General features: G+C 46.1%; 1 long non-coding RNA gene across 1 annotated transcript in view; it reads right to left on the bottom strand.

The window, feature by feature from the left end:
- The window catches only part of LOC115461819, a 16,790-nt gene extending 6,798 nt beyond the window's left edge, over positions 1 to 9,992 (bottom strand). Inside the window, exons 1-2 of the long non-coding RNA XR_003940776.1 lie at positions 9,908 to 9,992; positions 8,739 to 8,741 (exon numbers count right to left, since the gene is read on the bottom strand). This is a non-coding gene — a long non-coding RNA (uncharacterized LOC115461819). The remainder of the gene's footprint in view (positions 1 to 8,738; positions 8,742 to 9,907) is intronic.
- Between the last annotated feature and the right edge of the window lie 374 nt (positions 9,993 to 10,366).

The following is a 10,366-nucleotide window of genomic DNA, read 5'->3' as shown; positions in this document are numbered from 1 at the left end:
TAATAAAACAAATCTCCAAATTTTCTCATCCCCTGTCCCCTCCCTTCCTGTGTTTCCTGTCCCTTGCTCCAGGGCTCCACCTCCCGCCATCCTCCGCCCCCGTGCCCCGCCCCCTGGGATCGTCGTCGCCACTCCCACCCTCCACCGGACCCCCCTCCACATTACCGTCCCGTGCAGGCCTCTCACCTGTATGCGAAGGTGCTGCACGGGATAAAACATCTGATCGCCAATTGCTTCTCCCTTCTCCGACGTCAGTCTGTTGTTCCTGGGCCCGCCCTCCATTGACGTAAGTTACCTACGTAGATTTTTTTTTTGTTTTGGTTAGTGCAGGGGGAAGTGGGGAGCTACCGGTTTGCGTTTTTATATAACTTTTTTTTTTTTACATGCCAGCTTGTTTTTAAGGTGCAGGAGGGAGCGGGGAGATGACAGCTCAGGCCTGAACGACAGGTCTGAGAGCTCGCTAAATTTGTCACGTTAAATGATTCGTTAGAATCATCGGTATGGTTAGTGCATAGTGAATTGTCCACATTTCAATGGTAGTTTCTGGTTTGCATTCCGTTTTCGTTATCTGCTAGTGGCTTCAGAAAAAGGCCTATAATGCATGCAACGGTCGTTAGAGTTTTGTGCATCTAGGCCTCAGAGCTGGTGAGATAAGAAACTGTTACCCTCTGCCGGGGTGTGTGATTGAGCAGCAGCACTAATACTACTAGTATTACTACTTAACATTTCTACAGCACAACTAGACGTACACAGCACTGTACACAGACATGTAAGAGACAGTCCCTATTAGGGAGTTAACGTTTATTGTGGGAAGGGGCTAATTGTAGAGCAGGAGGAAAATAGAAATTATATGATGCCTTCTGCAAGGCCCAGTTGTCTTCTTCGTCAGTTCTCTACCTTTTTGGGTAGGTGATGACGTAAAATGCAGACTAGTGCAGACTACCTCAATGTCCTTAATCTAAGGTGATCTAGGGGGTTAACTGGCAATACCTGCCTCAATCACCCCCGTTCTAGGAATTCTCTGTCACCAGTGCCCTCTAGTGGGGGCTGAAGACCTCTTCCACTCTGACTTATAAAATCTTAGGCCTGGTATTCAAAAGGGTTTAAATGAGCAGGAGAGACTCCAATGAGCTGGTCATTCCCATATATTCAATGGCCCTTAACTGGATAGTGTCACTGATTATCCCTCTGACTGCCAGTGTATTACTACTACTACTACTATTTAGCATTTCTATAGCGCTACAAGGCGTACGCAGCGCTGCACAAACATAGAAGAAAGACAGTCCCTGCTCAAAGAGCTTACAATCTAATAGACAAAAAATAAATAAAGTAAGCAAATCAAATCAATTAATGTGGACGGGAAGGAAGAGAGGAGGGTAGGTGGAGGCGAGTGGTTACGAGTCAAAAGCAATGTTAAAGAGGTGGGCTTTCAGTCTAGATTTAAAGGTGGCCAAGGATGGGGCAAGACGTAGGGGCTCAGGAAGTTTATTCCAGGCGTAGGGTGCAGCGAGACAGAAGGCGTGAAGTCTGGAGTTGGCAGTAGTGGAGAAGGGAACAGATAAGAAGGATTTATCCATGGAGCGAAGTGCACGGGAAGGGGTGTAGGGAAGGACGAGTGTGGAGAGATATTGGGGAGCAACTTATAATGCTTTCTTTTTCTTATAATAGGCTCCTACAGTGTGAAACCTGACATTTTAATCCGGTTTGAGCAAGATGGATTCAGGACTGAGCCTCAGGGGTGTAAGGAAAGAGGAAATCTGACCACCACCGACGGCACATGTGAGGAACTGCCTGAAGCAAGTGATGAAACTTGGATTAAAGCTTGTAATGAGGTGATACAAACTTTTCCTATAAGAAAGATCTCTGGACAGGGGATAGTGAGAATGAGGTGATATAATCACAACATCTAACCTTTGTTGTGTAGATAATTTGTTCTATTTTTTAAATATTTTTACCTTTCTCTTTTCATTGTCGGTTCATTTTCTTTTCTCCACCACCATTATCCCATGTCGTTCTTTCTCTTCCCTTTCTCTTCTTTAGTATCTACTGTTCCTCATCCTTTATCAAGTTTTGTCATTTTCCCTGTATCTCTCGCTCTTTCTGACCTGTCTCTATCCACTTTGCAGTCTGTTTCCTGCTGAATTTTATTCTGTTCCACTCAATTTCCTCTTTAACATATTGCGCTACCACCCTCCAGTTAATCCACCCTATCATGGCGATATAATTTGTCAGGGCCGTGCCTAGGGTCTCTGGCGCCCCCCTGCAGACTATCAGTTGGCGCCCCTACCCCCGTGAAAATGATCACGCCCACGCCCCCCCCCCCCCCCCCCGGTGAAAATGATCGCTCACCACTTGCCACACTGACAGGAATTGTCAGCAATATTCTTAGAAACAAATTGCTATACATTGCAAAATAAGATAGCAGATGTAAATTCTCAAAGTGGACATATTCCAAACACTATTTAGACAAAAATTAAACTGAACCCCCAAGATGCCAGACTCTGCATACAATGCAACACCACACAAACAGAAAATGTCCCCTAGTACTGTGCAAAATATAAAGACTGCAGATGAAATTTGAAAAAAACTAACAAGAACCAATCACCACTTTACAAATTAACAAATAGAAATAAAACAAATAGAAAATAAAATAATACCATTTTATTGGACTACATTTAGCTTTAGAGGCCAAAACATCCTTCCTCAGGTCAATACAGTATAGTGCTGTTACAGTATCCTATCCTGACCTGAGGAAGGGGGTTTTGTTCTCCGAAAGTTAGTCAAAATGTATTAAAATTAGTCCAATAAAAAGATTACCTATTATAAACATTTATTAACACAGCTACAATACCACTGTATCCTAAAGCAAAAAAATAAAAGTAAATATTTTATTTACAGTTTTGTGTCTCTGGTTTCTGCTTTCCTCATCTTCTTTTCACTGTCTTCCTTCCTTCCATCCAGCATCTGTCTTTGTTCTCTCTCTGCCATCCAGTGTCTGCCCTCTCTGCTGTCCCCTTCATCCAATGTCTGCCCTCTCTCCCTGCCCCTTCCATCCACCATCTGCCCCTGTCTGCCCTCTCTCCTCCCCCTTCCATTCACTGTCTACCCTTTCTCTCTGTCCGCTCAATCCACCATTTGCCCTCCCTCTCCCATCCATCAAGGTCCCTCTCACTCCCCCTTCCATCTAGGATCTGTCCCCTCTCTCTGCCCCTTTTTTTCATCCCCCAGTTCCAGCCCCACTATCCCACCAGTCCCCAGTTTCAGCCCTAGCCCTTTTCTCCCACCAGTCTTGAGCTTCGGCCCCCAGCCACTTCTCCCTGTCCCCTTTTCAGCCCCCAGTTTCAAACGCAGCCCTTTTCTCTCACTAGTCCCGAGCTTCAGCCCCAGCCACTTCTCCCTCTCTTCTTTTCAGCCCCCAGTCCCCACAGTTTCAGCTCTTGTCCCTTTTCAGCCCCCAGTCCCAGTACTAGCCCCCTTATCCCACCTACCCTCCTTTTCAGCCCCCAGTTCCAGCTCCCTTCATCCACATGCCTTGCATTAGGGCCTCCCCTTTCAGCCCCAGACCCCATCTGGGCTCCCCTCCCCATCCCCTTCTCCCATCTGGGCTCCCCATCCCTTCTCCCATCTGGGCTCCCCACCCCATCCCCTTCTCCCATCTGGGCACCCCATCCCCTTCTCCCATCTGGGCTCCCCACCCCATCCCCTTCTCCCATCTGGGCTCCCCATCCCCTTCTCCCATCTGGGCTCCCACCCCATCCCCTTCTCCCATCTGGGCACCCCATCCCCTTCTCCCATCTGGGCTCCCCACCCCATCCCCTTCTCCCATCTGGGCTCCCCATCCCCTTCTGCCATCTGGGCTCCCCACCCCATCCCCTTCTGCCATCTGGGCTCCCCACCCCATCCCCTTCTGTCATCTGGGCTCCCCTTCTGCCATCTGGGCCCCTGATCCGACCCGACTACCAGCTCTGTCGAGATGACAGCGGGTGGAGGGGGGGGGGGTGCTCCGCTCCCGCTGCTCCCACCCTACCTTCTTTTAAAAAATAAATCAGTAAAGCGGCGTGGCAGGCAGCGCAGCTTCGCGTCTGCCCTGCTTGTAAAACAAGTAGATCTCCTCGTCGGGCCTTCGCTCACTGGGTCCCGCCCTCGAGGAAATAGGAAGTTACCTCAGAGGAGGGCGGGACCCAGTGAGCGAAGGCCCGACGAGGAGATCTACTTGTTTTACAAGCAGGGCAGACGCGAAGCTGCGCTGCCTGCCACGCCGCTTTACTGATTTATTTTTAAAAGCAGGTAGGGTGGGAGCAGCGAGAGCGGAGCACCCCCCACCCGCTGACATCCGGGGCGGACCGCCCCCACCGCGCTCTTGGTTCCCTCAGTGTCCGCCTTCTTCTGACGTCAGAAAAAGGCGGGACACTGAGGGAACCAATGAGTGCAAGGGAAGGGAGACGTCGGCAGCGCTTTCACCGACGCTGCTGCAGCCTGCGACCAGGTAATTTAAAGTCCTCGGCGGCGCGGGGCGAGGGTAAGCACCGCGGTGGCGCCCTCCAGAGGTGGGCGCCCCCCTGCGGCGCTTACCTCGCTTACCGCATCGGCACGGCCCTGTAATTTGTACCCTGATATCACAGTGAGCCAGAACCACTGCCGGATCGCCGTGTGCCGTTTCCCCCGTAGCCTACTGAGGCCTAGTGAAAAGACCCCTAAGTGCATTTTACTCTCTCTCTCCCATCTTATCTTTCAAGCTTCTAGGATTTGTATACAGACATTTCAAAGTGTGTTTTTTGCCTGTATTTACAACTTGCTTAGTAGTTTGACAGGGATCCTTAGCAGTCTCTTCTCTGCATCTGTTCCTCCGTTGAAGGCATCTGGCCTACTTCTGCCTTTGTTGCAACTTCCCTATCAGGATTCCCTTACTTCCCTGATCTGATAGTATCCTTTAAAGATACCTAGGCCCAGATGCATCAACCAAACGTAAAAAAAGCAAAAACGTAAAAGCTGTTACCGAATTTTAAAAAACGAAAATGCAGCAAAAAAAACAAGTCGCACATGTTCGGTGCGGTATTGTAAAGTACAATGCATCAATCTGGTGGAATCCCCGTCGGTAATCGGCCCCTAAAGCATACGCAGAGCAGCCAAGCGTTATGCTGGCTGCTCTGCGCATGCCACAAACGTAAAAAAGCAAAATAAAAAAACAAAACACAAACACGTGGATCGGGAGGGGGCAAAGGGGCTCGTCAGGAGCGTCCTGTATGGATGGCCTTGCCCCCCCCCCCGCCCGTGGTCGCCGCTGCTGCTCCCCGCTTCCTCCCCCAGCATTAAATAAAAACACAAATAAAACTCACAACTTTAGGAGCCCTGGCCCCCTCCCTTCCTGTCTCTAAATCTTTTCCCACACAGCTCCGCCTCCCTCCGCCCCGTGCCCCGCCTCCACCATCCCCCCTGAGGTCACCGCCGTCTCTCCCCCCTCCACCGGGCCCCCCCCCGCATTACCGGGCCCGTGCAGCGCCTCTCACCTCTGTAGCAGCGCCTCTTACCTCTGTATGAAGGCGCTGCACGGGCAAGACCATCAGATCGCTGCAGTCTTCAGGACGTCTCTCTCCTTCTCTGACCTGGCCCGCCCCCGTCTGACGTAAGAAACCTACGTCAGACGGGGGCGGGCCCAGGTCAGGGAAGACAAGGAGAGAGACGTCCTGAAGACTGCAGCGATCTGATGGTCTTGCCCGTGCAGCGCCTTCATACAGAGGTGAGAGGCACTGCACGGGCCGGTAATGCGGGGGAGGGGCCCTGTGGAGGGGAGGAGCGACGGTGATGATCTCGGGGGGGGGGGGTGGAGGGAGGCGGAGCTGTGTGGAGAAAGAGTTTAGAGACAGGAAGGGAGGGGGCCAGGGCTCCTAAAGCTTTGAGTTTTGTTTTATGTTTTTATTTAATCTGGGGGAGGAAGTGGGGAGCAGCAGCAGCGACCATGGGGGGGGGGGGGGGCAAGGCCGCCCATAAAGTACGCTCCTACGAGCGCTTTTGCCCCCTCCGAACCTTTTTTTTTTCACTTTTATAGTGATGCAGGGGGAGCGGGGAGCAGCAGCGACCTTGGGTGTCAATAAAAGATGCCCCTGACGCGCATTTTCGCCCCCCTCGCTTTTTTTTTGTTTTGTTTTTTACATTAAAGTTTTTAGTTGGATAGCCCTAACGACAGGTACAGACCTGTCGTTAGCTTTCCGGCAGTTTTCCTACGTTAGGGTAGTCGGAAAACTTTGATGCATCTCATTTCAATGGGGTTTCTACACAATTTGCTCATCTGCATTCCGTTTTCGTTTTCTGCTACTGTGGTCGGAAAATGGCCTTTAATGCATGCCACGGTTCAAAAATTCTTCGTTAAAGGGTTGTTAAAGGGTCATTAAAGTTTAGTGCATCTGGGCCTATCCCAACCCCTGAGTGACTGTCGTCTTTCCCCCCAAGTTGTAGTATCTCCTTTTAAACATTTGGTTCTGCCCTGGTTAAGGTTCAGCACATCTTTTTGGAACATGCTTCCCCTTCCCCAGAATGTTGTCCAGTTCCTAACAAATCTAAATCCTTTTTCCCTGTATCATTGTCTCACCCAAACATTGAAAGTTTGGAGCTCTGGAAATCTCTTGGCTCCTGTATGTGAAACAGGGAGTATTTCTGAGACTGTTACTCTGGTTCTTTTAGTTTTCAGTTTTCTATCTAAAAGCCTAAATTTGGCTTCCAGAACTTCCCTCCTACACTCTCCTATGTTTTTGGTATCCTTTTTTTTTATAAGTGAACTATTACATATGTAATTGTAATATGTACATTGTAAACCATCTAGAAGTATGTTGATAAGTGAGTGTATATTTAATAAAATGAAATGAAAAAAATAAAAGTTTGATGTAAGGTGTTCTGTTTGGTGTTCTAGGCTTTGGTCATATTCAAGGATGTTGCTGCTTATTTCTCGGAAATGGACTGGGACCTTCTGGGAGAATGGCAGAAGGAGCTGTACAAGAAGGTCGTCAAGGAGATTCATGACATCCTCATGTCACGAGGTAAATATGTTTCTCTGTCGTCTACCACACAAGCACATTATGGAATCAGTGGTGTAAAAATCACAGGAACTAGATACCATGGACACATGAAATTTAGATCCTGGCTTCTGATGCCATCCCATATTCAATAGGAGCCTGTGAAATATATCACTGCTACAGGCTCTGCAAAAGATGCTGCTCTCTGTTGTAAGATAAAATTATACCTTAAACTAGAGGCTTCACACAACACCAGCAGGAGTCTCTCTCGCATTCCTATACAGAAGACTAGAGAGAGGATTTACCTCGCAGATTTTTTCTGAGACTTCTGTATAAGGTCACGGCGTATCAGCTGCACACTAGTCAGTTATATTGTACTTAAATCACACATAAACAAACCACATAGATTTGTAAGGAGGAAAAGCCTCAAATCGAAAGGGAACACTCCGCCGTTGATCACTCAACATAGAAGGAGGACCCTTTAATCATCACAGGCTGAAAAAAACCTCTTGTTGGAAAGTAAAGCTGATTAGAACCTATCTCAAACCTTAAAGGCTCTATCAAATTGTACTAATCTCAGTTCTGTGGTCGTTTTACAACACCTTCCACGGCCCAACTTCGGCCCAAGTTTCAAACTCTGCTTCAGGGTCCGTGGTGTCCGACCAGGTCAGTATCTGCAAAAGGAACAAACTAATCACTTCAGATTCAGTTTTATCATACACTCTCCATTTGTATATCAGGCTCTCTTCTGACTCTCAGGGGTTCGCCAAAATGGCTTCCCTATAAAATGCTTTACGTCAGACGCTAATGCGTTTCAGCTCCTCCTACTGATCTGTCGATCAAGAGTTGTCACTCTTCCATTCGGAAAAATGGCGGAGTTGTTCCCTTTCGATTTGAGGCTTTTCCTCCTTACAAATCTATATAACTCACATCATTAGTGACTCTGTTTGTTTATGTGTGATTTAAGTTCAATTTGTGACTATAACACAGGGTTTGATAGCTCCAGGAGTGTATTTACAGTTATATTGTACAACATATAACCCTCTGCAAATGATAACCAGAAGATTGGCACCTGCAATGTGTCTCCACCTAGGAGGGCTATGAAGACAATTCTCTGTGCCATAAACCCTCTATGATATAATCTTTAATCAAATGGCAGACCACTGATGCTGCCTCTCTTCAAGCTTTTTCAGATAAATACACATACCCCAAGATATCTGTACATACACATATCCAAAAAAAACAAAAAGGCACACAACTGCTTACAAAACAGTAGATAAAAAACAACAAAGCAGTGGAATCAAATGCATTTATTGGAACAATACCCGACGTGGCCACGTTTCACCCTCAGGCTGCGTCAGGGGTATAAACTATAAAAACAAAACACAAGTAAAAAACATGTATAACCATACATTAACAATGTCATAAGCATGATTCAACTAATAAAAGGCAATTATTTAAAGAAAGATTCAACATATATAAAACAATCCTTTAAGAGTTCTAAAAAACATGTATAGACATACATGATATCATCTGTAAAACAAATATTTATAATTATCATTAAAATCATCACATAAAATTTTTTATATCAGAACATCTACAATTACTCATATCACATTTATAACTCTCAATAAAAAATGTTAAGATCATACAATTAGAATCAAAACATTTCAATGAAGAGGGGAAGAAATTTCTTTATACCTATCAAAAGTGAATGTAAATATATCATACACACTAGTAGCTCCAAAAATCTAGTTCTACACAGATATAAAAACAAAAAATAAAGTATCATCAGACAAGAAGTATATCTAAATGTACACAAAACTTTTAAAAGACTCTAGACATTCTAGTTTCTCCACTGATATTCTTAACACAAAACCAAAAAACCTCCTTAGAAATAAATAACCAGTCCACATTACTGCTAGAGGCAGGAAGCAGTTCACTAAATAAAAGACTTCTCACAAAAATATAACAACAGAGGAAGCACTGCAAGCACTCAATCTTCAAAACAACATCTAGTAGGTCTCCATCAGATCACAGCTAGACTCCCTACATATTCCAAAGATGTGCAAGATGAACAGAAATAAGCAAACACTTACCCACTTATCTGCTACTTCCAACTAAACTGATATGCATTAGCATCAGGGTTGCCAGGTGGAAAATTTTTTTCCCACCCAATCCAGCCTAAAAACAGCCCAAAATCCGCCCAAACTCAAACCCTGCCCTGACACCCCCACCCCCGCGTCATCACCCCCGCCGTCATCGGCCCCTCCTCCCCCATCATCGCCCCGCCTCCCCCGTCATCGGTCCCGCCCAGAACGTCACTAACCCGCCCCCCGCGGCCGAAAAAAACGCCTGAAAACCGCGGAAAAGAAAAAAAAGAAGCCCAAAAAACCGCGACCCGCTGCGGGCAAAAATTTCCCGCAGCGGGTCGCGGAAAACCGCCCAATTGGGCGGTAAAACCGCCCACCTGGCAACACTGATTAGCATTACTAGCTTCTGAGACCCATGACTCATATAGCATCATCATAAGGTTAAAGGTCATCTCTAAGCACATTGCAAGTATCTTAAAGGGCCAGATAGATATTTTACATTGGAGAGCCAGATTTTAAAATAAACAGTGCTTAATTGTGAAATGTTCATAAAGGTTACAAAACTGATGATCTAAATTAATAAAAGCTTACAAATGGGTATAAACACAATGCTTTCAAAACCGAAAACTCTAGGTAAAATAACCTGTCTACATTACTGCTAGAGGCATTTGATTCCACTGCTTTGTTGTTTTTTATATACACATATACACACACCTTCATGCAAACAACATATACATGAAGCAGATGGAACCTCCTGTGAGATTTTGCAACTACAACTGAAATGTAATTTTCCTACTTCTTATCAACAGGTTATTCAATTGTTAATCTTGATGTTGTATTCAAGATTAAAAATGAAGATGAGAAATATTTCACTCAACAATCTGAGTGGGAGGGAAAAGAAAATCCAAATGACTCCAACAGTAAGTAAATGTTTTGGTTTTAATGGGCTTTGCATTTTTAGATCACAGGAGATAGGTCATTAACATCATAAGTACATAAGTAGTGCCACACTGGGAAAAGACCAAAGGTCCATTGAGCCCGGCATCCTGTCCACGACAGCGGCCAATCCAGGCCAAGGGCAACTGGTGAGCTTCCCAAACGTACAAACATTCTATACATGTTATTCCTGGAATTGTGGATTTTTCCCATTTAGTAGTGGTTTATGGACTTGTCCTTTAGGAAACCGTCCAACCCCTTTTTAAACTCTGCTAAGCTAACCGCCTTCACCACGTTCTCTGGCAACGAATTCCAGAGTTGAATTACGCG

This window comes from Microcaecilia unicolor, chromosome 2 (genome assembly GCF_901765095.1).
Source record: "Microcaecilia unicolor chromosome 2, aMicUni1.1, whole genome shotgun sequence".
In the NCBI taxonomy this organism is placed as follows: domain Eukaryota; kingdom Metazoa; phylum Chordata; class Amphibia; order Gymnophiona; family Siphonopidae; genus Microcaecilia; species Microcaecilia unicolor.
Note: the sequence above shows the minus strand (reverse complement) of the source record. Positions and strands in the feature narration are given on the sequence as shown.